At 43.8% G+C, this 26,764-nt stretch overlaps 32 non-coding genes across 32 annotated transcripts; all 32 read left to right on the top strand.

Annotated features, from left to right (window-relative positions):
- The first annotated feature begins 214 nt into the window (after positions 1-214).
- On the top strand, positions 215-405 carry LOC144192647 (U2 spliceosomal RNA). The gene has a single exon (XR_013325291.1). It is a non-coding gene; the product is annotated as a U2 spliceosomal RNA (small nuclear RNA).
- Positions 406-817: 412 nt separating this feature from the next.
- On the top strand, positions 818-930 carry LOC144192711 (U5 spliceosomal RNA). The gene has a single exon (XR_013325352.1). It is a non-coding gene; the product is annotated as a U5 spliceosomal RNA (small nuclear RNA).
- Positions 931-1,826: 896 nt separating this feature from the next.
- On the top strand, positions 1,827-1,991 carry LOC144192806 (U1 spliceosomal RNA). Its single transcript, XR_013325446.1, has one exon. It is a non-coding gene; the product is annotated as a U1 spliceosomal RNA (small nuclear RNA).
- A 795-nt stretch (positions 1,992-2,786) lies between these two features.
- On the top strand, positions 2,787-2,977 carry LOC144192579 (U2 spliceosomal RNA). Its single transcript, XR_013325226.1, has one exon. It is a non-coding gene; the product is annotated as a U2 spliceosomal RNA (small nuclear RNA).
- A 412-nt stretch (positions 2,978-3,389) lies between these two features.
- On the top strand, positions 3,390-3,502 carry LOC144192676 (U5 spliceosomal RNA). The gene has a single exon (XR_013325318.1). It is a non-coding gene; the product is annotated as a U5 spliceosomal RNA (small nuclear RNA).
- Positions 3,503-4,399: 897 nt separating this feature from the next.
- LOC144192491 (U1 spliceosomal RNA) lies at positions 4,400-4,564 on the top strand. The gene has a single exon (XR_013325143.1). It is a non-coding gene; the product is annotated as a U1 spliceosomal RNA (small nuclear RNA).
- A 795-nt stretch (positions 4,565-5,359) lies between these two features.
- Positions 5,360-5,550, top strand: LOC144192614 (U2 spliceosomal RNA). Its single transcript, XR_013325261.1, has one exon. It is a non-coding gene; the product is annotated as a U2 spliceosomal RNA (small nuclear RNA).
- A 412-nt stretch (positions 5,551-5,962) lies between these two features.
- On the top strand, positions 5,963-6,075 carry LOC144192710 (U5 spliceosomal RNA). Its single transcript, XR_013325351.1, has one exon. It is a non-coding gene; the product is annotated as a U5 spliceosomal RNA (small nuclear RNA).
- An 897-nt stretch (positions 6,076-6,972) lies between these two features.
- Positions 6,973-7,137, top strand: LOC144192805 (U1 spliceosomal RNA). The gene has a single exon (XR_013325445.1). It is a non-coding gene; the product is annotated as a U1 spliceosomal RNA (small nuclear RNA).
- A 795-nt stretch (positions 7,138-7,932) lies between these two features.
- Positions 7,933-8,123, top strand: LOC144192564 (U2 spliceosomal RNA). The gene has a single exon (XR_013325212.1). It is a non-coding gene; the product is annotated as a U2 spliceosomal RNA (small nuclear RNA).
- A 412-nt stretch (positions 8,124-8,535) lies between these two features.
- LOC144192709 (U5 spliceosomal RNA) lies at positions 8,536-8,648 on the top strand. The gene has a single exon (XR_013325350.1). It is a non-coding gene; the product is annotated as a U5 spliceosomal RNA (small nuclear RNA).
- An 896-nt stretch (positions 8,649-9,544) lies between these two features.
- LOC144192544 (U1 spliceosomal RNA) lies at positions 9,545-9,709 on the top strand. The gene has a single exon (XR_013325196.1). It is a non-coding gene; the product is annotated as a U1 spliceosomal RNA (small nuclear RNA).
- Positions 9,710-10,504: 795 nt separating this feature from the next.
- LOC144192649 (U2 spliceosomal RNA) lies at positions 10,505-10,695 on the top strand. The gene has a single exon (XR_013325294.1). It is a non-coding gene; the product is annotated as a U2 spliceosomal RNA (small nuclear RNA).
- Positions 10,696-11,107: 412 nt separating this feature from the next.
- On the top strand, positions 11,108-11,220 carry LOC144192784 (U5 spliceosomal RNA). The gene has a single exon (XR_013325425.1). It is a non-coding gene; the product is annotated as a U5 spliceosomal RNA (small nuclear RNA).
- Positions 11,221-12,117: 897 nt separating this feature from the next.
- LOC144192631 (U1 spliceosomal RNA) lies at positions 12,118-12,282 on the top strand. Its single transcript, XR_013325276.1, has one exon. It is a non-coding gene; the product is annotated as a U1 spliceosomal RNA (small nuclear RNA).
- Positions 12,283-13,077: 795 nt separating this feature from the next.
- LOC144192646 (U2 spliceosomal RNA) lies at positions 13,078-13,268 on the top strand. The gene has a single exon (XR_013325290.1). It is a non-coding gene; the product is annotated as a U2 spliceosomal RNA (small nuclear RNA).
- A 412-nt stretch (positions 13,269-13,680) lies between these two features.
- On the top strand, positions 13,681-13,793 carry LOC144192680 (U5 spliceosomal RNA). The gene has a single exon (XR_013325322.1). It is a non-coding gene; the product is annotated as a U5 spliceosomal RNA (small nuclear RNA).
- Positions 13,794-14,690: 897 nt separating this feature from the next.
- LOC144192804 (U1 spliceosomal RNA) lies at positions 14,691-14,855 on the top strand. Its single transcript, XR_013325444.1, has one exon. It is a non-coding gene; the product is annotated as a U1 spliceosomal RNA (small nuclear RNA).
- A 795-nt stretch (positions 14,856-15,650) lies between these two features.
- LOC144192644 (U2 spliceosomal RNA) lies at positions 15,651-15,841 on the top strand. The gene has a single exon (XR_013325288.1). It is a non-coding gene; the product is annotated as a U2 spliceosomal RNA (small nuclear RNA).
- A 412-nt stretch (positions 15,842-16,253) lies between these two features.
- On the top strand, positions 16,254-16,366 carry LOC144192679 (U5 spliceosomal RNA). Its single transcript, XR_013325321.1, has one exon. It is a non-coding gene; the product is annotated as a U5 spliceosomal RNA (small nuclear RNA).
- Positions 16,367-17,263: 897 nt separating this feature from the next.
- LOC144192802 (U1 spliceosomal RNA) lies at positions 17,264-17,428 on the top strand. Its single transcript, XR_013325442.1, has one exon. It is a non-coding gene; the product is annotated as a U1 spliceosomal RNA (small nuclear RNA).
- A 795-nt stretch (positions 17,429-18,223) lies between these two features.
- LOC144192633 (U2 spliceosomal RNA) lies at positions 18,224-18,414 on the top strand. The gene has a single exon (XR_013325278.1). It is a non-coding gene; the product is annotated as a U2 spliceosomal RNA (small nuclear RNA).
- A 412-nt stretch (positions 18,415-18,826) lies between these two features.
- On the top strand, positions 18,827-18,939 carry LOC144192708 (U5 spliceosomal RNA). The gene has a single exon (XR_013325349.1). It is a non-coding gene; the product is annotated as a U5 spliceosomal RNA (small nuclear RNA).
- An 897-nt stretch (positions 18,940-19,836) lies between these two features.
- On the top strand, positions 19,837-20,001 carry LOC144192495 (U1 spliceosomal RNA). Its single transcript, XR_013325147.1, has one exon. It is a non-coding gene; the product is annotated as a U1 spliceosomal RNA (small nuclear RNA).
- A 795-nt stretch (positions 20,002-20,796) lies between these two features.
- LOC144192621 (U2 spliceosomal RNA) lies at positions 20,797-20,987 on the top strand. Its single transcript, XR_013325267.1, has one exon. It is a non-coding gene; the product is annotated as a U2 spliceosomal RNA (small nuclear RNA).
- A 412-nt stretch (positions 20,988-21,399) lies between these two features.
- On the top strand, positions 21,400-21,512 carry LOC144192789 (U5 spliceosomal RNA). Its single transcript, XR_013325430.1, has one exon. It is a non-coding gene; the product is annotated as a U5 spliceosomal RNA (small nuclear RNA).
- An 897-nt stretch (positions 21,513-22,409) lies between these two features.
- LOC144192759 (U1 spliceosomal RNA) lies at positions 22,410-22,574 on the top strand. Its single transcript, XR_013325402.1, has one exon. It is a non-coding gene; the product is annotated as a U1 spliceosomal RNA (small nuclear RNA).
- A 795-nt stretch (positions 22,575-23,369) lies between these two features.
- On the top strand, positions 23,370-23,560 carry LOC144192667 (U2 spliceosomal RNA). Its single transcript, XR_013325311.1, has one exon. It is a non-coding gene; the product is annotated as a U2 spliceosomal RNA (small nuclear RNA).
- Positions 23,561-23,972: 412 nt separating this feature from the next.
- Positions 23,973-24,085, top strand: LOC144192796 (U5 spliceosomal RNA). Its single transcript, XR_013325436.1, has one exon. It is a non-coding gene; the product is annotated as a U5 spliceosomal RNA (small nuclear RNA).
- Positions 24,086-24,982: 897 nt separating this feature from the next.
- LOC144192747 (U1 spliceosomal RNA) lies at positions 24,983-25,147 on the top strand. The gene has a single exon (XR_013325391.1). It is a non-coding gene; the product is annotated as a U1 spliceosomal RNA (small nuclear RNA).
- Positions 25,148-25,942: 795 nt separating this feature from the next.
- On the top strand, positions 25,943-26,133 carry LOC144192665 (U2 spliceosomal RNA). Its single transcript, XR_013325309.1, has one exon. It is a non-coding gene; the product is annotated as a U2 spliceosomal RNA (small nuclear RNA).
- A 412-nt stretch (positions 26,134-26,545) lies between these two features.
- Positions 26,546-26,658, top strand: LOC144192794 (U5 spliceosomal RNA). The gene has a single exon (XR_013325434.1). It is a non-coding gene; the product is annotated as a U5 spliceosomal RNA (small nuclear RNA).
- Positions 26,659-26,764: the final 106 nt, after the last annotated feature.

Genomic DNA, 26,764 nt, shown 5'->3' with positions numbered 1-26,764 from the left:
GTTGTGAGTCACATGACCTGAACCACAGCACATTTTTGAAGCATTTGCTCCATTTAAACACAGAAAAGCAACACAGTTTTCCATTATCAAACAGACTGTGTGTAGTTTTAGCTTGTCGTACAAAGTGTGCCTTTGTCGTCATGTGATCTTTGTAACCATTACTATAGCTCGTAATGGCTGGAAGGAAGCCGTCCTTCCTGCCGGCCACTGGGTTATCGCTTCTCGGCCTTTTGGCTAAGATCAAGTGTAGTATCTGTTCTTATCAGTTTAATATCTGATACGTCCCCTATCTGGGGACCATATATTAACTTGATTTTTGGAACTGGGAGATGGCCTAGGGGCTTGCTCCATCCACTCCACGCATCGACCTGGTATTGCAGTACTTCCAGAAATGGTGTGCCCCTCTTCATTGTCAATATCAAGCATTATCTCTCCTCTAAACCTAGAACTCTTGAGAAGGTAATGGTGAAAGGTAAACATGTTACCTGTGAACTAGTGTTGTTAATGAGTTAATTTGTGATAGTTGTGAAGTCATTTGGATCATTTGAAATCTTTGTTAATTTCACTACACTTCGATAGATCTAACCGATCAACACCCACATGATGATGTCTATGCCCTGCTTCATCTTACACCACAACGCTGCTCCTATCCCCGGTCTGCCTGATACAGTAGCTGCAACGTGATTGGCAGCATTAAAAAAAAGTGATTGGCTGCTCAAAGGACTGGAGTCGCCCATTAGTTAGTAGTGCATTAGCCTGTGTGTTAAAGTACTATTGCGGATATAGACATAGCTCGTTCTGTCGTGCTTTCGTCAGTACACTTGTTTCTCTTCAGATCGCACAAATCTTTCGCCTTTTACTAAAGATTTCCGTGGGGAGGAACATCAAGAGGTCCGTTCAATTTTTTTGATGCTCTGCGCACGCGGAGCTTCCCTCATTTGTCAAATCAATGTATTTTAAGAAAAATCATTCATTGGTAGATTAGTGCCTGTCTCCATCAAATCTTCTACCTCCTTCAAACTTGTACATAAACCATGCCTCTGCGCCCATCGAGGGTGACACATGCAAGCCCCCACACTGCGCATTCGCACACACCCCACATTCGGTAACCCGCCAAATCCATCCGACAGTCCGGCAAAAAACCCATCTCCCTTGACGCTCTCCGACCCATATTTATCACTTACTCAATAGTTTGAACAACAATTTTATTCCACATTTACAGAAATTAAATTCTCTACTTTGTGATTCACCCAATATCTCTGAATATACCAAGGCCACAACTCCCTGACGTTGTCTTAGCAGAGTCCCTGACTCCATTAACGTACCAAGAATAGAAGTCCCTGATTTAATCTCAGCGGAGTGCCTGACTCTATTTTGTTCTACCTAAGTTGGGCCCGGACCATAGTGTTCTACATACTTTGGTCCCAGAGCACAAACTATTATGTTCTGTGCAAGTTGCTCCCAGACCACAAAATGTTAATACTAGCGCAGTGATAATACTCATTCAAATTATCACACTTCACGGAGACAGGAGTCAAAGGGTGAACTCACGATCTTGCTCGTTCCGAACCTGCCCTAGTTCGGGGGACCCGTCGCCAGATCACCGGTGCGGCGAGGGAACGTCCGTCGAGTTGACCCTTTCAATGGAGGATGCTGTCGTCGTCGCTCCGGCAATTGTTGGCTGTTGGGTCTCCGGTTTTCGGCACCAAAGTGAGATAGATCTGAAATACAACTTCAGCAGCAGGTTAAGAAAGGGGTGCCGATGAGCCCATGACTGAAGATGTTGAGCAGGCGAAAGAACATAGTGCTGCGTCTGTGTACAACTCATACTTACCTGGCAGGGGCGATACCATGATCATGAAGGTGGTTCACCCAGGGTGAGGCTCAGCCATTGCACTCCCGGCCACGCTGACCCCTGCGAATTCCCCAAATGTGGGAATCTCGACTGCACAATTTCTGAGAGTGGGGGACTGCGTCCGCGCTCTCCCCTGATCGTTTGTTAAATTGCCTTTTAACTGGAGGGTAATTTCAATTTGACGTGCACCCGAATCCAACAAAGTTGATATCATTCTCACACGCTGCATTCCATGTGTCGATTGAACATTGGCATTCCTTTGGGTTCTGTGATGCTTTCAAAATGGCCACACAATGATCTTTACAACAAGGCCAAGGTGATAGAGGCATAACTGAAAATTGTAGTATTTTCTTCTTCAAATCATTTTTGTGTTTGTATCAATCACTGGTTTTCAATTCTTGTGTATTTTGCCTGTGAGGTGATTGTTCAATCCAGTTATAATTTATATCATTTGAATTAAATATCTTTGAAGTGGACAATACTAGTTGAATTGTGAGTTGATCGATTTTGTGACATACTAGTGGAAAGTTGTCTTTGTTCATCACAAGTGCAGGGGACAGGAAGTAATACATTAGGCAGGGGCTGTTGATTTGTTTTCATTTTTTGCAAATAATGTTCAAACAAATGGCTTTTCACTGCTAAGGATATTGGTTGCCAAAAGGAGAACCTTGGTTGCTGGTAAATAGGTTTAGGTTATTTCTACTTTCCTATTGGACCGTTGTGAGTCACATGACCTGAACCACAGCACATTTTTGAAGCATTTGCTCCATTTAAACACAGAAAAGCAACACAGTTTTCCATTATCAAACAGACTGTGTGTAGTTTTAGCTTGTCGTACAAAGTGTGCCTTTGTCGTCATGTGATCTTTGTAACCATTACTATAGCTCGTAATGGCTGGAAGGAAGCCGTCCTTCCTGCCGGCGACTGGGTTATCGCTTCTCGGCCTTTTGGCTAAGATCAAGTGTAGTATCTGTTCTTATCAGTTTAATATCTGATACGTCCCCTATCTGGGGACCATATATTAAATTGATTTTTGGAACTGGGAGATGGCCTAGGGGCTTGCTCCATCCACTCCACGCATCGACCTGGTATTGCAGTACTTCCAGGAATGGTGTGCCCCTCTTCATTGTCAATATCAAGCATTGTCTCTCCTCTAAACCTAGAATTCTTGAGAAGGTAAAGGTGAAAGGTAAACATGTTACCTGTGAACTAGTGTTGTTATTGAGTTAATTTGTGATAGTTGTGAAGTCATTTGGATCATTTGAATTCTTTGTTAATTTCACTACACTTCGATAAATCTAACCGATCAACACCCACATGATGATGTCTATGCCCTGCTTCATCTTACACCACAACGCTGCTCCTATCCCCGGTCTGCCTGATACAGTAGCTGCAACGTGATTGGCAGCATTAAAAAAAAGTGATTGGCTGCTCAAAGGACTGGAGTCGCCCATTAGTTAGTAGTGCATTAGCCTGTGTGTTAAAGTACTATTGCGGATATAGACATAGCTCGTTCTGTCGTGCTTTCGTCAGTACACTTGTTTCTCTTCAGATCGCACAAATCTTTCGCCTTTTACTAAAGATTTCCGTGGGGAGGAACATCAAGAGGTCCATTCAATTTTTTTGATGCTCTGCGCATGCGGAGCTTCCCTCATTTGTCAAATCAATGTATTTGAAGAAAAATCATCACATTGGTAGATTAGTGCCTGTCTCCATCAAATCTTCTACCTCCTTCAAACTTGTACATAAACCATGCCTCTGCGCCCATCGAGGGTGACACATGCAAGCCCCCACACTGCGCATTCGCACACACCCCACATTCGGTAACCCGCCAAATCCATCCGACAGTCCAGCAAAAAACCCATCTCCCTTGACGCTCTCCGACCCATATTTATCACTTACTCAATAGTTTGAACAACAATTTTATTCCACATTTACAGAAATTAAATTCTCTACTTTGTGATTCACCCAATATCTCTGAATATACCAAGGCCACAACTCCCTGACGTTGTCTTAGCAGAGTCCCTGACTCCATTAACGTACCAAGAATAGAAGTCCCTGATTTAATCTCAGCGGAGTGCCTGACTCTATTTTGTTCTACCTAAGTTGGGCCCGGACCATAGTGTTCTACATACTTTGGTCCCAGAGCACAAACTATTATGTTCTGTGCAAGTTGCTCCCAGACCACAGAATGTTAATACTAGCGCAGTGATAATACTCATTCAAATTATCACACTTCACGGAGACAGGAGTCAAAGGGTGAACTCACGATCTTGCTCGTTCCGAACCTGCCCTAGTTCGGGGGACCCGTCGCCAGATCACCGGTGCGGCGAGGGAACGTCCGTCGAGTTGACCCTTTCAATGGAGGATGCTGTCGTCGTCGCTCCGGCAATTGTTGGCTGTTGGGTCTCCGGTTTTCGGCACCAAAGTGAGATAGATCTGAAATACAACTTCAGCAGCAGGTTAAGAAAGGGGTGCCGATGAGCCCATGACTGAAGATGTTGAGCAGGCGAAAGAACATAGTGCTGCGTCTGTGTACAACTCATACTTACCTGGCAGGGGCGATACCATGATCACGAAGGTGGTTCACCCAGGGTGAGGCTCAGCCATTGCACTCCCGGCCACGCTGACCCCTGCGAATTCCCCAAATGTGGGAATCTCGACTGCACAATTTCTGAGAGTGGGGGACTGCGTCCGCGCTCTCCCCTGATCGTTTGTTAAATTGCCTTTTAACTGGAGGGTAATTTCAATTTGACGTGCACCCGAATCCAACAAAGTTGATATCATTCTCACACGCTGCATTCCATGTGTCGATTGAACATTGGCATTCCTTTGGGTTCTGTGATGCTTTCAAAATGGCCACACAATGATCTTTACAACAAGGCCAAGGTGATAGAGGCATAACTGAAAATTGTAGTATTTTCTTCTTCAAATCATTTTTGTGTTTGTATCAATCACTGGTTTTCAATTCTTGTGTATTTTGCCTGTGAGGTGATTGTTCAATCCAGTTATAATTTATATCATTTGAATTAAATATCTTTGAAGTGGACAATACTAGTTGAATTGTGAGTTGATCGATTTTGTGACATACTAGTGGAAAGTTGTCTTTGTTCATCACAAGTGCAGGGGACAGGAAGTAATACATTAGGCAGGGGCTGTTGATTTGTTTTCATTTTTTGCAAATAATGTTCAAACAAATGGCTTTTCACTGCTAAGGATATTGGTTGCCAAAAGGAGAACCTTGGTTGCTGGTAAATAGGTTTAGGTTATTGCTACTTTCCTATTGGACCGTTGTGAGTCACATGACCTGAACCACAGCACATTTTTGAAGCATTTGCTCCATTTAAACACAGAAAAGCAACACAGTTTTCCATTATCAAACAGACTGTGTGTAGTTTTAGCTTGTCGTACAAAGTGTGCCTTTGTCGTCATGTGATCTTTGTAACCATTACTATAGCTCGTAATGGCTGGAAGGAAGCCGTCCTTCCTGCCGGCCACTGGGTTATCGCTTCTCGGCCTTTTGGCTAAGATCAAGTGTAGTATCTGTTCTTATCAGTTTAATATCTGATACGTCCCCTATCTGGGGACCATATATTAAATTGATTTTTGGAACTGGGAGATGGCCTAGGGGCTTGCTCCATCCACTCCACGCATCGACCTGGTATTGCAGTACTTCCAGGAATGGTGTGCCCCCCTTCATTGTCAATATCAAGCAATATCTCTCCTCTAAACCTAGAACTCTTGAGAAGGTAATGGTGAAAGGTAAACACGCTACCTGTGAACTAGTGTTGTTATTGAGTTAATTTGTGATAGTTGTGAAGTCATTTGGATCATTTGAATTCTTTGTTAATTTCACTACACTTCGATAAATCTAACCGATCAACACCCACATGATGATGTCTATGCCCTGCTTCATCTTACACCACAACGCTGCTCCTATCCCCGGTCTGCCTGATACAGTAGCTGCAACGTGATTGGCAGCATTAAAAAAAAGTGATTGGCTGCTCAAAGGACTGGAGTCGCCCATTAGTTAGTAGTGCATTAGCCTGTGTGTTAAAGTACTATTGCGGATATAGACATAGCTCGTTCTGTCGTGCTTTCGTCAGTACACTTGTTTCTCTTCAGATCGCACAAATCTTTCGCCTTTTACTAAAGATTTCCGTGGGGAGGAACATCAAGAGGTCCGTTCAATTTTTTTGATGCTCTGCGCACGCGGAGCTTCCCTCATTTGTCAAATCCATGTATTTTAAGAAAAATCATCACATTGGTAGATTAGTGCCTGTCTCCATCAAATCTTCTACCTCCTTCAAACTTGTACATAAACCATGCCTCTGCGCCCATCGAGGGTGACACATGCAAGCCCCCACACTGCGCATTCGCACACACCCCACATTCGGTAACCCGCCAAATCCATCCGACAGTCCGGCAAAAAAACCATCTCCCTTGACGCTCTCCGACCCATATTTATCACTTACTCAATAGTTTGAACAACAATTTTATTCCACATTTACAGAAATTAAATTCTCTACTTTGTGATTCACCCAATATCTCTGAATATACCAAGGCCACAACTCCCTGACGTTGTCTTAGCAGAGTCCCTGACTCCATTAACGTACCAAGAATAGAAGTCCCTGATTTAATCTCAGCGGAGTGCCTGACTCTATTTGGTTCTACCTAAGTTGGGCCCGGACCATAGTGTTCTACATACTTTGGTCCCAGAGCACAAACTATTATGTTCTGTGCAAGTTGCTCCCAGACCACAAAATGTTAATACTAGCGCAGTGATAATACTCATTCAAATTATCACACTTCACGGAGACAGGAGTCAAAGGGTGAACTCACGATCTTGCTCGTTCCGAACCTGCCCTAGTTCGGGGGACCCGTCGCCAGATCACCGGTGCGGCGAGGGAACGTCCGTCGAGTTGACCCTTTCAATGGAGGATGCTGTCGTCGTCGCTCCGGCAATTGTTGGCTGTTGGGTCTCCGGTTTTCGGCACCAAAGTGAGATAGATCTGAAATACAACTTCAGCAGCAGGTTAAGAAAGGGGTGCCGATGAGCCCATGACTGAAGATGTTGAGCAGGCGAAAGAACATAGTGCTGCGTCTGTGTACAACTCATACTTACCTGGCAGGGGCGATACCATGATCATGAAGGTGGTTCACCCAGGGTGAGGCTCAGCCATTGCACTCCCGGCCACGCTGACCCCTGCGAATTCCCCAAATGTGGGAATCTCGACTGCACAATTTCTGAGAGTGGGGGACTGCGTCCGCGCTCTCCCCTGATCGTTTGTTAAATTGCCTTTTAACTGGAGGGTAATTTCAATTTGACGTGCACCCGTTTCCAACAAAGTTGATATCATTCTCACACGCTGCATTCCATGTGTCGATTGAACATTGGCATTCCTTTGGGTTCTGTGATGCTTTCAAAATGGCCACACAATGATCTTTACAACAAGGCCAAGGTGATAGAGGCATAACTGAAAATTGTAGTATTTTCTTCTTCAAATCATTTTTGTGTTTGTATCAATCACTGGTTTTCAATTCTTGTGTATTTTGCCTGTGAGGTGATTGTTCAATCCAGTTATAATTTATATCATTTGAATTAAATATCTTTGAAGTGGACAATACTAGTTGAATTGTGAGTTGATCGATTTTGTGACATACTAGTGGAAAGTTGTCTTTGTTCATCACAAGTGCAGGGGACAGGAAGTAATACATTAGGCAGGGGCTGTTGATTTGTTTTCATTTTTTGCAAATAATGTTCAAACAAATGGCTTTTCACTGCTAAGGATATTGGTTGCCAAAAGGAGAACCTTGGTTGCTGGTAAATAGGTTTAGGTTATTGCTACTTTCCTATTGGACCGTTGTGAGTCACATGACCTGAACCACAGCACATTTTTGAAGCATTTGCTCCATTTAAACACAGAAAAGCAACACAGTTTTCCATTATCAAACAGACTGTGTGTAGTTTTAGCTTGTCGTACAAAGTGTGCCTTTGTCGTCATGTGATCTTTGTAACCATTACTATAGCTCGTAATGGCTGGAAGGAAGCCGTCCTTCCTGCCGGCCACTGGGTTATCGCTTCTCGGCCTTTTGGCTAAGATCAAGTGTAGTATCTGTTCTTATCAGTTTAATATCTGATATGTCCCCTATCTGGGGACCATATATTAAATTGATTTTTGGAACTGGGAGATGGCCTAGGGGCTTGCTCCATCCACTCCACGCATCGACCTGGTATTGCAGTACTTCCAGGAATGGTGTGCCCCTCTTCATTGTCAATATCAAGCATTATCTCTCCTCTAAACCTAGAACTCTTGAGAAGGTAATGGTGAAAGGTAAACATGTTACCTGTGAACTAGTGTTGTTAATGAGTTAATTTGTGATAGTTGTGAAGTCATTTGGATCATTTGAATTCTTTGTTAATTTCACTACACTTCGATAAATCTAACCGATCAACACCCACATGATGATGTCTATGCCCTGCTTCATCTTACACCACAACGCTGCTCCTATCCCCGGTCTGCCTGATACAGTAGCTGCAACGTGATTGGCAGCATTAAAAAAAAGTGATTGGCTGCTCAAAGGACTGGAGTCGCCCATTAGTTAGTAGTGCATTAGCCTGTGTGTTAAAGTACTATTGCGGATATAGACATAGCTCGTTCTGTCGTGCTTTCGTCAGTACACTTGTTTCTCTTCAGATCGCACAAATCTTTCGCCTTTTACTAAAGATTTCCGTGGGGAGGAACATCAAGAGGTCCGTTCAATTTTTTTGATGCTCTGCGCACGCGGAGCTTCCTTATTTGTCAAATCAATGTATTTGAAGAAAAATCATCACATTGGTAGATTAGTGCCTGTCTCCATCAAATCTTCTACCTCCTTCAAACTTGTACATAAACCATGCCTCTGCGCCCATCGAGGGTGACACATGCAAGCCCCCACACTGCGCATTCGCACACACCCCACATTCGGTAACCCGCCAAATCCATCCGACAGTCCGGCAAAAAACCCATCTCCCTTGACGCTCTCCGACCCATATTTATCACTTACTCAATAGTTTGAACAACAATTTTATTCCACATTTACAGAAATTAAATTCTCTACTTTGTGATTCACCCAATATCTCTGAATATACCAAGGCCACAACTCCCTGACGTTGTCTTAGCAGAGTCCCTGACTCCATTAACGTACCAAGAATAGAAGTCCCTCATTTAATCTCAGCGGAGTGCCTGACTCTATTTTGTTCTACCTAAGTTGGGCCCGGACCATAGTGTTCTACATACTTTGGTCCCAGAGCACAAACTATTATGTTCTGTGCAAGTTGCTCCCAGACCACAAAATGTTAATACTAGCGCAGTGATAATACTCATTCAAATTATCACACTTCACGGAGACAGGAGTCAAAGGGTGAACTCACGATCTTGCTCGTTCCGAACCTGCCCTAGTTCGGGGGACCCGTCGCCAGATCACCGGTGCGGCGAGGGAACGTCCGTCGAGTTGACCCTTTCAATGGAGGATGCTGTCGTCGTCGCTCCGGCAATTGTTGGCTGTTGGGTCTCCGGTTTTCGGCACCAAAGTGAGATAGATCTGAAATACAACTTCAGCAGCAGGTTAAGAAAGGGGTGCCGATGAGCCCATGACTGAAGATGTTGAGCAGGCGAAAGAACATAGTGCTGCGTCTGTGTACAACTCATACTTACCTGGCAGGGGCGATACCAAGATCATGAAGGTGGTTCACCCAGGGTGAGGCTCAGCCATTGCACTCCCGGCCATGCTGACCCCTGCGAATTCCCCAAATGTGGGTAGCTCAACTGCACAATTTCTGAGAGTGGGGGACTGCGTCCGCGCTCTCCCCTGATCGTTTGTTAAATTGCCTTTTAACTGGAGGGTAATTTCAATTTGACGTGCACCCGAATCCAACAAAGTTGATATCATTCTCACACGCTGCATTCCATGTGTCGATTGAACATTGGCATTCCTTTGGGTTCTGTGATGCTTTCAAAATGGCCACACAATGATCTTTACAACAAGGCCAAGGTGATAGAGGCATAACTGAAAATTGTAGTATTTTCTTCTTCAAATCATTTTTGTGTTTGTATCAATCACTGGTTTTCAATTCTTGTGTATTTTGCCTGTGAGGTGATTGTTCAATCCAGTTATAATTTATATCATTTGAATTAAATATCTTTGAAGTGGACAATACTAGTTGAATTGTGAGTTGATCGATTTTGTGACATACTAGTGGAAAGTTGTCTTTGTTCATCACAAGTGCAGGGGACAGGAAGTAATACATTAGGCAGGGGCTGTTGATTTGTTTTCATTTTTTGCAAATAATGTTCAAACAAATGGCTTTTCACTGCTAAGGATATTGGTTGCCAAAAGGAGAACCTTGGTTGCTGGTAAATAGGTTTAGGTTATTGCTACTTTCCTATTGGACCGTTGTGAGTCACATGACCTGAACCACAGCACATTTTTGAAGCATTTGCTCCATTTAAACACAGAAAAGCAACACAGTTTTCCATTATCAAACAGACTGTGTGTAGTTTTAGCTTGTCGTACAAAGTGTGCCTTTGTCGTCATGTGATCTTTGTAACCATTACTATAGCTCGTAATGGCTGGAAGGAAGCCGTCCTTCCTACCGGCCACTGGGTTATCGCTTCTCGGCCTATTGGCTAAGATCAAGTGTAGTATCTGTTCTTATCAGTTTAATATCTGATACGTCCCCTATCTGGGGACCATATATTAAATTGATTTTTGGAACTGGGAGATGGCCTAGGGGCTTGCTCCATCCACTCCACGCATCGACCTGGTATTGCAGTACTTCTGGGAATGGTGTGCCCCTCTTCATTGTCAATATCAAGCATTATCTCTCCTCTAAACCTAGAACTCTTGAGAAGGTAATGGTGAAAGGTAAACATGTTACCTGTGAACTAGTGTTGTTAATGAGTTAATTTGTGATAGTTGTGAAGTCACTTGGATCATTTGAATTCTTTGTTAATTTCACTACACTTCGATAAATCTAACCGATCAACACCCACATGATGATGTCTATGCCCTGCTTCATCTTACACCACAACGCTGCTCCTATCCCCGGTCTGCCTGATACAGTAGCTGCAACGTGATTGGCAGCATTAAAAAAAAGTGATTGGCTGCTCAAAGGACTGGAGTCGCCCATTAGTTAGTAGTGCATTAGCCTGTGTGTTAAAGTACTATTGCGGATATAGACATAGCTCGTTCTGTCGTGCTTTCGTCAGTACACTTGTATCTCTTCAGATCGCACAAATCTTTCGCCTTTTACTAAAGATTTCCGTGGGGAGGAACATCAAGAGGTCCGTTCAATTTTTTTGATGCTCTGCGCACGCGGAGCTTCCCTCATTTGTCAAATCAATGTATTTGAAGAAAAATCATCACATTGGTAGATTAGTGCCTGTCTCCATCAAATCTTCTACCTCCTTCAAACTTGTACATAAACCATGCCTCTGCGCCCATCGAGGGTGACACATGCAAGCCCCCACACTGCGCATTCGCACACACCCCACATTCGGTAACCCGCCAAATCCATCCGACAGTCCGGCAAAAAACCCATCTCCCTTGACGCTCTCCGACCCATATTTATCACTTACTCAATAGTTTGAACAACAATTTTATTCCACATTTACAGAAATTAAATTCTCTACTTTGTGATTCACCCAATATCTCTGAATATACCAAGGCCACAACTCCCTGACGTTGTCTTAGCAGAGTCCCTGACTCCATTAACGTACCAAGAATAGAAGTCCCTCATTTAATCTCAGCGGAGTGCCTGACTCTATTTTGTTCTACCTAAGTTGGGCCCGGACCATAGTGTTCTACATACTTTGGTCCCAGAGCACAAACTATTATGTTCTGTGCAAGTTGCTCCCAGACCACAAAATGTTAATACTAGCGCAGTGATAATACTCATTCAAATTATCACACTTCACGGAGACAGGAGTCAAAGGGTGAACTCACGATCTTGCTCGTTCCGAACCTGCCCTAGTTCGGGGGACCCGTCGCCAGATCACCGGTGCGGCGAGGGAACGTCCGTCGAGTTGACCCTTTCAATGGAGGATGCTGTCGTCGTCGCTCCGGCAATTGTTGGCTGTTGGGTCTCCGGTTTTCGGCACCAAAGTGAGATAGATCTGAAATACAACTTCAGCAGCAGGTTAAGAAAGGGGTGCCGATGAGCCCATGACTGAAGATGTTGAGCAGGCGAAAGAACATAGTGCTGCGTCTGTGTACAACTCATACTTACCTGGCAGGGGCGATACCACGATCATGAAGGTGGTTCACCCAGGGTGAGGCTCAGCCATTGCACTCCCGGCCACGCTGACCCCTGCGAATTCCCCAAATGTGGGAATCTCGACTGCACAATTTCTGAGAGTGGGGGACTGCGTCCGCGCTCTCCCCTGATCGTTTGTTAAATTGCCTTTTAACTGGAGGGTAATTTCAATTTGACGTGCACCCGAATCCAACAAAGTTGATATCATTCTCACACGCTGCATTCCATGTGTCGATTGAACATTGGCATTCCTTTGGGTTCTGTGATGCTTTCAAAATGGCCACACAATGATCTTTACAACAAGGCCAAGGTGATAGAGGCATAACTGAAAATTGTAGTATTTTCTTCTTCAAATCATTTTTGTGTTTGTATCAATCACTGGTTTTCAATTCTTGTGTATTTTGCCTGTGAGGTGATTGTTCAATCCAGTTATAATTTATATCATTTGAATTAAATATCTTTGAAGTGGACAATACTAGTTGAATTGTGAGTTGATCGATTTTGTGACATACTAGTGGAAAGTTGTCTTTGTTCATCACAAGTGCAGGGGACAGGAAGTAATACATTAGGCAGGGGCTGTTGATTTGTTTTCATTTTTTGCAAATAATGTTCAAACAAATGGCTTTTCACTGCTAAGGATATTGGTTGCCAAAAGGAGAACCTTGGTTGCTGGTAAATAGGTTTAGGTTATTGCTACTTTCCTATTGGACCGTTGTGAGTCACATGACCTGAACCACAGCACATTTTTGAAGCATTTGCTCCATTTAAACACAGAAAAGCAACACAGTTTTCCATTATCAAACAGACTGTGTGTAGTTTTAGCTTGTCGTACAAAGTGTGCCTTTGTCGTCATGTGATCTTTGTAACCATTACTATAGGTCGTAATGGCTGGAAGGAAGCCGTCCTTCCTGCCGGCCACTGGGTTGTCGCTTCTCGGCCTTTTGGCTAAGATCAAGTGTAGTATCTGTTCTTATCAGTTTAATATCTGATATGTCCCCCATCTGGGGACCATATATTAAATTGATTTTTGGAACTGGGAGATGGCCTAGGGGCTTGCTCCATCCACTCCACGCATCGACCTGGTATTGCAGTACTTCCGGGAATGGTGTGCCCCTCTTCATTGTCAATATCAAGCATTATCTCTCCTCTAAACCTAGAACTCTTGAGAAGGTAATGGTGAAAGGTAAACATGTTACCTGTGAACTAGTGTTGTTATTGAGTTAATTTGTGATAGTTGTGAAGTCATTTGAATCATTTGAATTCTTTGTTAATTTCACTACACTTCGATAAATCTAACCGACCAACACCCACATGATGATGTCTATGCCCTGCTTCATCTTACACCACAACGCTGCTCCTATCCCCGGTCTGCCTGATACAGTAGCTGCAACGTGATTGGCAGCATTAAAAAAAAGTGATTGGCTGCTCAAAGGACTGGAGTCGCCCATTAGTTAGTAGTGCATTAGCCTGTGTGTTAAAGTACTATTGCGGATATAGACATAGCTCGTTCTGTCGTGCTTTCGTCAGTACACTTGTTTCTCTTCAGATCGCACAAATCTTTCGCCTTTTACTAAAGATTTCCGTGGGGAGGAACATCAAGAGGTCCATTCAATTTTTTTGATGCTCTGCGCACGCGGAGCTTCCCTCATTTGTCAAATCCATGTATTTTAAGAAAAATCATCACATTGGTAGATTAGTGCCTGTCTCCATCAAATCTTCTACCTCCTTCAAACTTGTACATAAACCATGCCTCTGCGCCCATCGAGGGTGACACATGCAAGCCCCCACACTGCGCATTCGCACACACCCCACATTCGGTAACCCGCCAAATCCATCCGACAGTCCGGCAAAAAAACCATCTCCCTTGACGCTCTCCGACCCATATTTATCACTTACTCAATAGTTTGAACAACAATTTTATTCCACATTTACAGAAATTAAATTCTCTACTTTGTGATTCACCCAATATCTCTGAATATACCAAGGCCACAACTCCCTGACGTTGTCTTAGCAGAGTCCCTGACTCCATTAACGTACCAAGAATAGAAGTCCCTGATTTAATCTCAGCGGAGTGCCTGACTCTATTTGGTTCTACCTAAGTTGGGCCCGGACCATAGTGTTCTACATACTTTGGTCCCAGAGCACAAACTATTATGTTCTGTGCAAGTTGCTCCCAGACCACAAAATGTTAATACTAGCGCAGTGATAATACTCATTCAAATTATCACACTTCACGGAGACAGGAGTCAAAGGGTGAACTCACGATCTTGCTCGTTCCGAACCTGCCCTAGTTCGGGGGACCCGTCGCCAGATCACCGGTGCGGCGAGGGAACGTCCGTCGAGTTGACCCTTTCAATGGAGGATGCTGTCGTCGTCGCTCCGGCAATTGTTGGCTGTTGGGTCTCCGGTTTTCGGCACCAAAGTGAGATAGATCTGAAATACAACTTCAGCAGCAGGTTAAGAAAGGGGTGCCGATGAGCCCATGACTGAAGATGTTGAGCAGGCGAAAGAACATAGTGCTGCGTCTGTGTACAACTCATACTTACCTGGCAGGGGCGATACCATGATCATGAAGGTGGTTCACCCAGGGTGAGGCTCAGCCATTGCACTCCCGGCCACGCTGACCCCTGCGAATTCCCCAAATGTGGGAATCTCGACTGCACAATTTCTGAGAGTGGGGGACTGCGTCCGCGCTCTCCCCTGATCGTTTGTTAAATTGCCTTTTAACTGGAGGGTAATTTCAATTTGACGTGCACCCGTTTCCAACAAAGTTGATATCATTCTCACACGCTGCATTCCATGTGTCGATTGAACATTGGCATTCCTTTGGGTTCTGTGATGCTTTCAAAATGGCCACACAATGATCTTTACAACAAGGCCAAGGTGATAGAGGCATAACTGAAAATTGTAGTATTTTCTTCTTCAAATCATTTTTGTGTTTGTATCAATCACTGGTTTTCAATTCTTGTGTATTTTGCCTGTGAGGTGATTGTTCAATCCAGTTATAATTTATATCATTTGAATTAAATATCTTTGAAGTGGACAATACTAGTTGAATTGTGAGTTGATCGATTTTGTGACATACTAGTGGAAAGTTGTCTTTGTTCATCACAAGTGCAGGGGACAGGAAGTAATACATTAGGCAGGGGCTGTTGATTTGTTTTCATTTTTTGCAAATAATGTTCAAACAAATGGCTTTTCACTGCTAAGGATATTGGTTGCCAAAAGGAGAACCTTGGTTGCTGGTAAATAGGTTTAGGTTATTGCTACTTTCCTATTGGACCGTTGTGAGTCACATGACCTGAACCACAGCACATTTTTGAAGCATTTGCTCCATTTAAACACAGAAAAGCAACACAGTTTTCCATTATCAAACAGACTGTGTGTAGTTTTAGCTTGTCGTACAAAGTGTGCCTTTGTCGTCATGTGATCTTTGTAACCATTACTATAGCTCGTAATGGCTGGAAGGAAGCCGTCCTTCCTGCCGGCCACTGGGTTATCGCTTCTCGGCCTTTTGGCTAAGATCAAGTGTAGTATCTGTTCTTATCAGTTTAATATCTGTTACGTCCCCTATCTGGGGACCATATATTAAATTGATTTTTGGAACTGGGAGATGGCCTAGGGGCTTGCTCCATCCACTCCACGCATCGACCTGGTATTGCAGTACTTCCAGGAATGGTGTGCCCCCCTTCATTGTCAATATCAAGCATTATCTCTCCTCTAAAGCTAGAACTCTTGAGAAGGTAATGGTGAAAGGTAAACATGTTACCTGTGAACTAGTGTTGTTATTGAGTTAATTTGTGATAGTTGTGAAGTCATTTGGATCATTTGAATTCTTTGTTAATTTCACTACACTTCGATAAATCTAACCGATCAACACCCACATGATGATGTCTATGCCCTGCTTCATCTTACACCACAACGCTGCTCCTATCCCCGGTCTGCCTGATACAGTAGCTGCAACGTGATTGGCAGCATTAAAAAAAAGTGATTGGCTGCTCAAAGGACTGGAGTCGCCCATTAGTTAGTAGTGCATTAGCCTGTGTGTTAAAGTACTATTGCGGATATAGACATAGCTCGTTCTGTCGTGCTTTCGTCAGTACACTTGTTTCTCTTCATATCGCACAAATCTTTCGCCTTTTACTAAAGATTTCCGTGGGGAGGAACATCAAGAGGTCCGTTCAATTTTTTTGATGCTCTGCGCACGCGGAGCTTCCCTCATTTGTCAAATCAATGTATTTTAAGAAAAATCATCACATTGGTAGATTAGTGCCTGTCTCCATCAAATCTTCTACCTCCTTCAAACTTGTACATAAACCATGCCTCTGCGCCCATCGAGGGTGACACATGCAAGCCCCCACACTGCGCATTCGCACACACCCCACATTCGGTAACCCGCCAAATCCATCCGACAGTCCGGCAAAAAACCCATCTCCCTTGACGCTCTCCGACCCATATTTATCACTTACTCAATAGTTTGAACAACAATTTTATTCCACATTTACAGAAATTAAATTCTCTACTTTGTGATTCACCCAATATCTCTGAATATACCAAGGCCACAACTCCCTGACGTTGTCTTAGCAGAGTCCCTGACTCCATTAACGTACCAAGAATAGAAGTCCCTGATTTAATCTCAGCGGAGTGCCTGACTCTATTTTGTTCTACCTAAGTTGGGCCCGGACCATAGTGTTCTACATACTTTGGTCCCAGAGCACAAACTATTATGTTCTGTGCAAGTTGCTCCCAGACCACAAAATGTTAATACTAGCGCAGTGATAATACTCATTCAAATTATCACACTTCACGGAGACAGGAGTCAAAGGGTGAACTCACGATCTTGCTCGTTCCGAACCTGCCCTAGTTCGGGGGACCCGTCGCCAGATCACCGGTGCGGCGAGGGAACGTCCGTCGAGTTGACCCTTTCAATGGAGGATGCTGTCGTCGTCGCTCCGGCAATTGTTGGCTGTTGGGTCTCCGGTTTTCGGCACCAAAGTGAGATAGATCTGAAATACAACTTCAGCAGCAGGTTAAGAAAGGGGTGCCGATGAGCCCATGACTGAAGATGTTGAGCAGGCGAAAGAACATAGTGCTGCGTCTGTGTACAACTCATACTTACCTGGCAGGGGCGATACCATGATCATGAAGGTGGTTCACCCAGGGTGAGGCTCAGCCATTGCACTCCCGGCCACGCTGACCCCTGCGAATTCCCCAAATGTGGGAATCTCGACTGCACAATTTCTGAGAGTGGGGGACTGCGTCCGCGCTCTCCCCTGATCGTTTGTTAAATTGCCTTTTAACTGGAGGGTAATTTCAATTTGACGTGCACCCGTTTCCAACAAAGTTGATATCATTCTCACACGCTGCATTCCATGTGTCGATTGAACATTGGCATTCCTTTGGGTTCTGTGATGCTTTCAAAATGGCCACACAATGATCTTTACAACAAGGCCAAGGTGATAGAGGCATAACTGAAAATTGTAGTATTTTCTTCTTCAAATCATTTTTGTGTTTGTATCAATCACTGGTTTTCAATTCTTGTGTATTTTGCCTGTGAGGTGATTGTTCAATCCAGTTATAATTAATATCATTTGAATTAAATATCTTTGAAGTGGACAATACTAGTTGAATTGTGAGTTGATCGATTTTGTGACATACTAGTGGAAAGTTGTCTTTGTTCATCACAAGTGCAGGGGACAGGAAGTAATACATTAGGCAGGGGCTGTTGATTTGTTTTCATTTTTTGCAAATAATGTTCAAACAAATGGCTTTTCACTGCTAAGGATATTGGTTGCCAAAAGGAGAACCTTGGTTGCTGGTAAATAGGTTTAGGTTATTGCTACTTTCCTATTGGACCGTTGTGAGTCACATGACCTGAACCACAGCACATTTTTGAAGCATTTGCTCCATTTAAACACAGAAAAGCAACACAGTTTTCCATTATCAAACAGACTGTGTGTAGTTTTAGCTTGTCGTACAAAGTGTGCCTTTGTCGTCATGTGATCTTTGTAACCATTACTATAGCTCGTAATGGCTGGAAGGAAGCCGTCCTTCCTGCCGGCCACTGGGTTATCGCTTCTCGGCCTTTTGGCTAAGATCAAGTGTAGTATCTGTTCTTATCAGTTTAATATCTGATATGTCCCCTATCTGGGGACCATATATTAAATTGATTTTTGGAACTGGGAGATGGCCTAGGGGCTTGCTCCATCCACTCCACGCATCGACCTGGTATTGCGGTACTTCCAGGAATGGTGTGCCCCTCTTCATTGTCAATATCAAGCATTATCTCTCCTCTAAACCTAGAACTCTTGAGAAGGTAATGGTGAAAGGTAAACATGTTACCTGTGAACTAGTGTTGTTAATGAGTTAATTTGTGATAGTTGTGAAGTCGTTTGGATCATTTGAATTCTTTGTTAATTTCACTACACTTCGATAAATCTAACCGATCAACACCCACATGATGATGTCTATGCCCTGCTTCATCTTACACCACAACGCTGCTCCTATCCCCGGTCTGCCTGATACAGTAGCTGCAACGTGATTGGCAGCATTAAAAAAAAGTGATTGGCTGCTCAAAGGACTGGAGTCGCCCATTAGTTAGTAGTGCATTAGCCTGTGTGTTAAAGTACTATTGCGGATATAGACATAGCTCGTTCTGTCGTGCTTTCGTCAGTACACTTGTTTCTCTTCAGATCGCACAAATCTTTCGCCTTTTACTAAAGATTTCCGTGGGGAGGAACATCAAGAGGTCCGTTCAATTTTTTTGATGCTCTGCGCACGCGGAGCTTCCCTCATTTGTCAAATCAATGTATTTTAAGAAAAATCATCACATTGGTAGATTAGTGCCTGTCTCCATCAAATCTTCTACCTCCTTCAAACTTGTACATAAACCATGCCTCTGCGCCCATCGAGGGTGACACATGCAAGCCCCCACACTGCGCATTCGCACACACCCCACATTCGGTAACCCGCCAAATCCATCCGACAGTCCGGCAAAAAACCCATCTCCCTTGACGCTCTCCGACCCATATTTATCACTTACTCAATAGTTTGAACAACAATTTTATTCCACATTTACAGAAATTAAATTCTCTACTTTGTGATTCACCCAATATCTCTGAATATACCAAGGCCACAACTCCCTGACGTTGTCTTAGCAGAGTCCCTGACTCCATTAACGTACCAAGAATAGAAGTCCCTGATTTAATCTCAGCGGAGTGCCTGACTCTATTTTGTTCTACCTAAGTTGGGCCCGGACCATAGTGTTCTACATACTTTGGTCCCAGAGCACAAACTATTATGTTCTGTGCAAGTTGCTCACAGACCACAAAATGTTAATACTAGCGCAGTGATAATACTCATTCAAATTATCACACTTCACGGAGACAGGAGTCAAAGGGTGAACTCACGATCTTGCTCGTTCCGAACCTGCCCTAGTTCGGGGGACCCGTCGCCAGATCACCGGTGCGGCGAGGGAACGTCCGTCGAGTTGACCCTTTCAATGGAGGATGCTGTCGTCGTCGCTCCGGCAATTGTTGGCTGTTGGGTCTCCGGTTTTCGGCACCAAAGTGAGATAGATCTGAAATACAACTTCAGCAGCAGGTTAAGAAAGGGGTGCCGATGAGCCCATGACTGAAGATGTTGAGCAGGCGAAAGAACATAGTGCTGCGTCTGTGTACAACTCATACTTACCTGGCAGGGGCGACACCACGATCATGAAGGTGGTTCACCCAGGGTGAGGCTCAGCCATTGCACTCCCGGCCGCGCTGACCCCTGCGAATTCCCCAAATGCGGGAATCTCGACTGCACAATTTCTGAGAGTGGGGGACTGCGTCCGCGCTCTCCCCTGATCGTTTGTTAAATTGCCTTTTAACTGGAGGGTAATTTCAATTTGACGTGCACCCGAATTCAACAAAGTTGATATCATTCTCACACGCTGCATTCCATGTGTCGATTGAACATTGGCATTCCTTTGGGTTCTGTGATGCTTTCAAAATGGCCACACAATGATCTTTACAACAAGGCCAAGGTGATAGAGGCATAACTGAAAATTGTAGTATTTTCTTCTTCAAATCATTTTTGTGTTTGTATCAATCACTGGTTTTCAATTCTTGTGTATTTTGCCTGTGAGGTGATTGTTCAATCCAGTTATAATTTATATCATTTGAAATAAATATCTTTGAAGTGGACAATACTAGTTGAATTGTGAGTTGATCGATTTTGTGACATACTAGTGGAAAGTTGTCTTTGTTCATCACAAGTGCAGGGGACAGGAAGTAATACATTAGGCAGGGGCTGTTGATTTGTTTTCATTTTTTGCAAATAATGTTCAAACAAATGGCTTTTCACTGCTAAGGATATTGGTTGCCAAAAGGAGAACCTTGGTTGCTGGTAAATAGGTTTAGGTTATTGCTACTTTCCTATTGGACCGTTGTGAGTCACATGACCTGAACCACAGCACATTTTTGAAGCATTTGCTCCATTTAAACACAGAAAAGCAACACAGTTTTCCATTATCAAACAGACTGTGTGTAGTTTTAGCTTGTCGTACAAAGTGTGCCTTTGTCGTCATGTGATCTTTGTAACCATTACTATAGCTCGTAATGGCTGGAAGGAAGCCGTCCTTCCTGCCGGCCACTGAGTTATCACTTCTCGGCCTTTTGGCTAAGATCAAGTGTAGTATCTGTTCTTATCAGTTTAATATCTGATACGTCCCCTATCTGGGGACCATATATTAAATTGATTTTTGGAACTGGGAGATGGCCTAGGGGCTTGCTCCATCCACTCCACGCATCGACCTGGTATTGCAGTACTTCCAGGAATGGTGTGCCCCCCTTCATTGTCAATATCAAGCATTATCTCTCCTCTAAACCTAGAACTCTTGAGAAGGTAATGGTGAAAGGTAAACATGTTACCTGTGAACTAGTGTTGTTATTGAGTTAGTTTGTGATAGTTGTGAAGTCATTTGGATCATTTGAATTCTTTGTTAATTTCACTACACTTCAATAAATCTAACCGATCAACACCCACATGATGATGTCTATGCCCTGCTTCATCTTACACCACAACGCTGCTCCTATCCCCGGTCTGCCTGATACAGTAGCTGCAACGTGATTGGCAGCATTAAAAAAAAGTGATTGGCTGCTCAAAGGACTGGAGTCGCCCATTAGTTAGTAGTGCATTAGCCTGTGTGTTAAAGTACTATTGCGGATATAGACATAGCTCGTTCTGTCGTGCTTTCGTCAGTACACTTGTATCTCTTCAGATCGCACAAATCTTTCGCCTTTTACTAAAGATTTCCGTGGGGAGGAACATCAAGAGGTCCGTTCAATTTTTTTTATGCTCTGCGCACGCGGAGCTTCCCTCATTTGTCAAATCAATGTATTTGAAGAAAAATCATCACATTGGTAGATTAGTGCCTGTCTCCATCAAATCTTCTACCTCCTTCAAACTTGTACATAAACCATGCCTCTGCGCCCATCGAGGGTGACACATGCAAGCCCCCACACTGCGCATTCGCACACACCCCACATTCGGTAACCCGCCAAATCCATCCGACAGTCCGGCAAAAAACCCATCTCCCTTGACGCTCTCCGACCCATATTTATCACTTACTCAATAGTTTGAACAACAATTTTATTCCACATTTACAGAAATTAAATTCTCTACTTTGTGATTCACCCAATATCTCTGAATATACCAAGGCCACAACTCCCTGACGTTGTCTTAGCAGAGTCCCTGACTCCATTAACGTACCAAGAATAGAAGTCCCTGATTTAATCTCAGCGGAGTGCCTGACTCTATTTTGTTCTACCTAAGTTGGGCCCGGACCATAGTGTTCTACATACTTTGGTCCCAGAGCACAAACTATTATGTTCTGTGCAAGTTGCTCCCAGACCACAAAATGTTAATACTAGCGCAGTGATAATACTCATTCAAATTATCACACTTCACGGAGACAGGAGTCAAAGGGTGAACTCACGATCTTGCTCGTTCCGAACCTGCCCTAGTTCGGGGGACCCGTCGCCAGATCACCGGTGCGGCGAGGGAACGTCCGTCGAGTTGACCCTTTCAATGGAGGATGCTGTCGTCGTCGCTCCGGCAATTGTTGGCTGTTGGGTCTCCGGTTTTCGGCACCAAAGTGAGATAGATCTGAAATACAACTTCAGCAGCAGGTTAAGAAAGGGGTGCCGATGAGCCCATGACTGAAGATGTTGAGCAGGCGAAAGAACATAGTGCTGCGTCTGTGTACAACTCATACTTACCTGGCAGGGGCGATACCACGATCATGAAGGTGGTTCACCCAGGGTGAGGCTCAGCCATTGCACTCCTGGCCACGCTGACCCCTGCGAATTCCCCAAATGTGGGAATCTCGACTGCACAATTTCTGAGAGTGGGGGACTGCGTCCGCGCTCTCCCCTGATCGTTTGTTAAATTGCCTTTTAACTGGAGGGTAATTTCAATTTGACGTGCACCCGAATCCAACAAAGTTGACATCATTCTCACACGCTGCATTCCATGTGTCGATTGAACATTGGCATTCCTTTGGGTTCTGTGATGCTTTCAAAATGGCCACACAATGATCTTTACAACAAGGCCAAGGTGATAGAGGCATAACTGAAAATTGTAGTATTTTCTTCTTCAAATCATTTTTGTGTTTGTATCAATCACTGGTTTTCAATTCTTGTGTATTTTGCCTGTGAGGTGATTGTTCAATCCAGTTATAATTTATATCATTTGAATTAAATATCTTTGAAGTGGACAATACTAGTTGAATTGTGAGTTGATCGATTTTGTGACATACTAGTGGAAAGTTGTCTTTGTTCATCACAAGTGCAGGGGACAGGAAGTAATACATTAGGCAGGGGCTGTTGATTTGTTTTCATTTTTTGCAAATAATGTTCAAACAAATGGCTTTTCACTGCTAAGGATATTGGTTGCCAAAAGGAGAACCTTGGTTGCTGGTAAATAGGTTTAGGTTATTGCTACTTTCCTATTGGACCGTTGTGAGTCACATGACCTGAACCACAGCACATTTTTGAAGCATTTGCTCCATTTAAACAGAGAAAAGCAACACCGTTTTCCATTATCAAACAGACTGTGTGTAGTTTTAGCTTGTCGTACAAAGTGTGCCTTTGTCGTCATGTGATCTTTGTAACCATTACTATAGCTCGTAATGGCTGGAAGGAAGCCGTCCTTCCTGCCGGCCACTGGGTTGTCGCTTCTCGGCCTTTTGGCTAAGATCAAGTGTAGTATCTGTTCTTATCAGTATAATATCTGATACGTCCCCTATCCGGAGACCATATATTAAATTGATTTTTGGAACTGGGAGATGGCCTAGGGGCTTGCTCCATCCACTCCACGCATCGACCTGGTATTGCAGTACTTCCGGGAATGGTGTGCCCCTCTTCATTGTCAATATCAAGCATTATCTCTCCTCTAAACCTAGAACTCTTGAGAAGGTAATGGTGAAAGGTAAACATGTTACCTGTCAACTAGTGTTGTTATTGAGTTAATTTGTGATAGTTGTGAAGTCATTTGGATCATTTGAATTCTTTGTTAATTTCACTACACTTCGATAAATCTAACCGATCAACACCCACATGATGATGTCTATGCCCTGCTTCATCTTACACCACAACGCTGCTCCTATCCCCGGTCTGCCTGATACAGTAGCTGCAACGTGATTGGCAGCATTAAAAAAAAGTGATTGGCTGCTCAAAGGACTGGAGTCGCCCATTAGTTAGTAGTGCATTAGCCTGTGTGTTAAAGTACTATTGCGGATATAGACATAGCTCGTTCTGTCGTGCCTTCGTCAGTATACTTGTTTCTCTTCAGATCGCACAAGTCTATCGCCTTTTACTAAAGATTTCCGTGGGGAGGAACATCAAGAGGTCCGTTCAATTTTTTTGATGCTCTGCGCACGCGGAGCTTCCCTCATTTGTCAAATCACTGTATTTTAAGAAAAATCATCACATTGGTAGATTAGTGCCTGTCTCCATCAAATCTTCTACCTCCTTCAAACTTGTACATAAACCATGCCTCTGCGCCCATTGAGGGTGACACATGCAAGCCCCCACACTGCGCATTCGCACACACCCCACATTCGGTAACCCGCCAAATCCATCCGACAGTCCGGCAAAAAACCCATCTCCCTTGACGCTCTCCGACCCATATTTATCACTTACTCAATAGTTTGAACAACAATTTTATTCCACATTTACAGAAATTAAATTCTCTACTTTGTGATTCACCCAATATCTCTGAATATACCAAGGCCACAACTCCCTGACGTTGTCTTAGCAGAGTCCCTGACTCCATTAACGTACCAAGAATAGAAGTCCCTGATTTAATCTCAGCGGAGTGCCTGACTCTATTTTGTTCTACCTAAGTTGGGCCCGGACCATAGTGTTCTACATACTTTGGTCCCAGAGCACAAACTATTATGTTCTGTGCAAGTTGCTCCCAGACCACAAAATGTTAATACTAGCGCAGTGATAATACTCATTCAAATTATCACACTTCACGGAGACAGGAGTCAAAGGGTGAACTCACGATCTTGCTCGTTCCGAACCTGCCCTAGTTCGGGGGACCCGTCGCCAGATCACCGGTGCGGCGAGGGAACGTCCGTCGAGTTGACCCTTTCAATGGAGGATGCTGTCGTCGTCGCTCCGGCAATTGTTGGCTGTTGGGTCTCCGGTTTTCGGCACCAAAGTGAGATAGATCTGAAATACAACTTCAGCAGCAGGTTAAGAAAGGGGTGCCGATGAGCCCATGACTGAAGATGTTGAGCAGGCGAAAGAACATAGTGCTGCGTCTGTGTACAACTCATACTTACCTGGCAGGGGCGATACCACGATCATGAAGGTGGTTCACCCAGGGTGAGGCTCAGCCATTGCACTCCTGGCCACGCTGACCCCTGCGAATTCCCCAAATGTGGGAATCTCGACTGCACAATTTCTGAGAGTGGGGGACTGCGTCCGCGCTCTCCCCTGATCGTTTGTTAAATTGCCTTTTAACTGGAGGGTAATTTCAATTTGACGTGCACCCGAATCCAACAAAGTTGACATCATTCTCACACGCTGCATTCCATGTGTCGATTGAACATTGGCATTCCTTTGGGTTCTGTGATGCTTTCAAAATGGCCACACAATGATCTTTACAACAAGGCCAAGGTGATAGAGGCATAACTGAAAATTGTAGTATTTTCTTCTTCAAATCATTTTTGTGTTTGTATCAATCACTGGTTTTCAATTCTTGTGTATTTTGCCTGTGAGGTGATTGTTCAATCCAGTTATAATTTATATCATTTGAATTAAATATCTTTGAAGTGGACAATACTAGTTGAATTGTGAGTTGATCGATTTTGTGACATACTAGTGGAAAGTTGTCTTTGTTCATCACAAGTGCAGGGGACAGGAAGTAATACATTAGGCAGGGGCTGTTGATTTGTTTTCATTTTTTGCAAATAATGTTCAAACAAATGGCTTTTCACTGCTAAGGATATTGGTTGCCAAAAGGAGAACCTTGGTTGCTGGTAAATAGGTTTAGGTTATTGCTACTTTCCTATTGGACCGTTGTGAGTCACATGACCTGAACCACAGCACATTTTTGAAGCATTTGCTCCATTTAAACAGAGAAAAGCAACACCGTTTTCCATTATCAAACAGACTGTGTGTAGTTTTAGCTTGTCGTACAAAGTGTGCCTTTGTCGTCATGTGATCTTTGTAACCATTACTATAGCTCGTAATGGCTGGAAGGAAGCCGTCCTTCCTGCCGGCCACTGGGTTGTCGCTTCTCGGCCTTTTGGCTAAGATCAAGTGTAGTATCTGTTCTTATCAGTATAATATCTGATACGTCCCCTATCCGGAGACCATATATTAAATTGATTTTTGGAACTGGGAGATGGCCTAGGGGCTTGCTCCATCCACTCCACGCATCGACCTGGTATTGCAGTACTTCCGGGAATGGTGTGCCCCTCTTCAATGTCAATATCAAGCATTATCTCTCCTCTAAACCTAGAACTCTTGAGAAGGTAATGGTGAAAGGTAAACATGTTACCTGTCAACTAGTGTTGTTATTGAGTTAATTTGTGATAGTTGTGAAGTCATTTGGATCATTTGAATTCTTTGTTAATTTCACTACACTTCGATAAATCTAACCGATCAACACCCACATGATGATGTCTATGCCCTGCTTCATCTTACACCACAACGCTGCTCCTATCCCCGGTCTGCCTGATACAGTAGCTGCAACGTGATTGGCAGCATTAAAAAAAAGTGATTGGCTGCTCAAAGGACTGGAGTCGCCCATTAGTTAGTAGTGCATTAGCCTGTGTGTTAAAGTACTATTGCGGATATAGACATAGCTCGTTCTGTCGTGCCTTCGTCAGTATACTTGTTTCTCTTCAGATCGCACAAGTCTATCGCCTTTTACTAAAGATTTCCGTGGGGAGGAACATCAAGAGGTCCGTTCAATTTTTTTGATGCTCTGCGCACGCGGAGCTTCCCTCATTTGTCAAATCACTGTATTTTAAGAAAAATCATCACATTGGTAGATTAGTGCCTGTCTCCATCAAATCTTCTACCTCCTTCAAACTTGTACATAAACCA

Source organism: Stigmatopora nigra, unplaced genomic scaffold (assembly GCF_051989575.1).
Source record: "Stigmatopora nigra isolate UIUO_SnigA unplaced genomic scaffold, RoL_Snig_1.1 HiC_scaffold_26, whole genome shotgun sequence".
Taxonomy (NCBI): domain Eukaryota; kingdom Metazoa; phylum Chordata; class Actinopteri; order Syngnathiformes; family Syngnathidae; genus Stigmatopora; species Stigmatopora nigra.
This window is presented reverse-complemented; position numbering and strand designations above follow the sequence as displayed.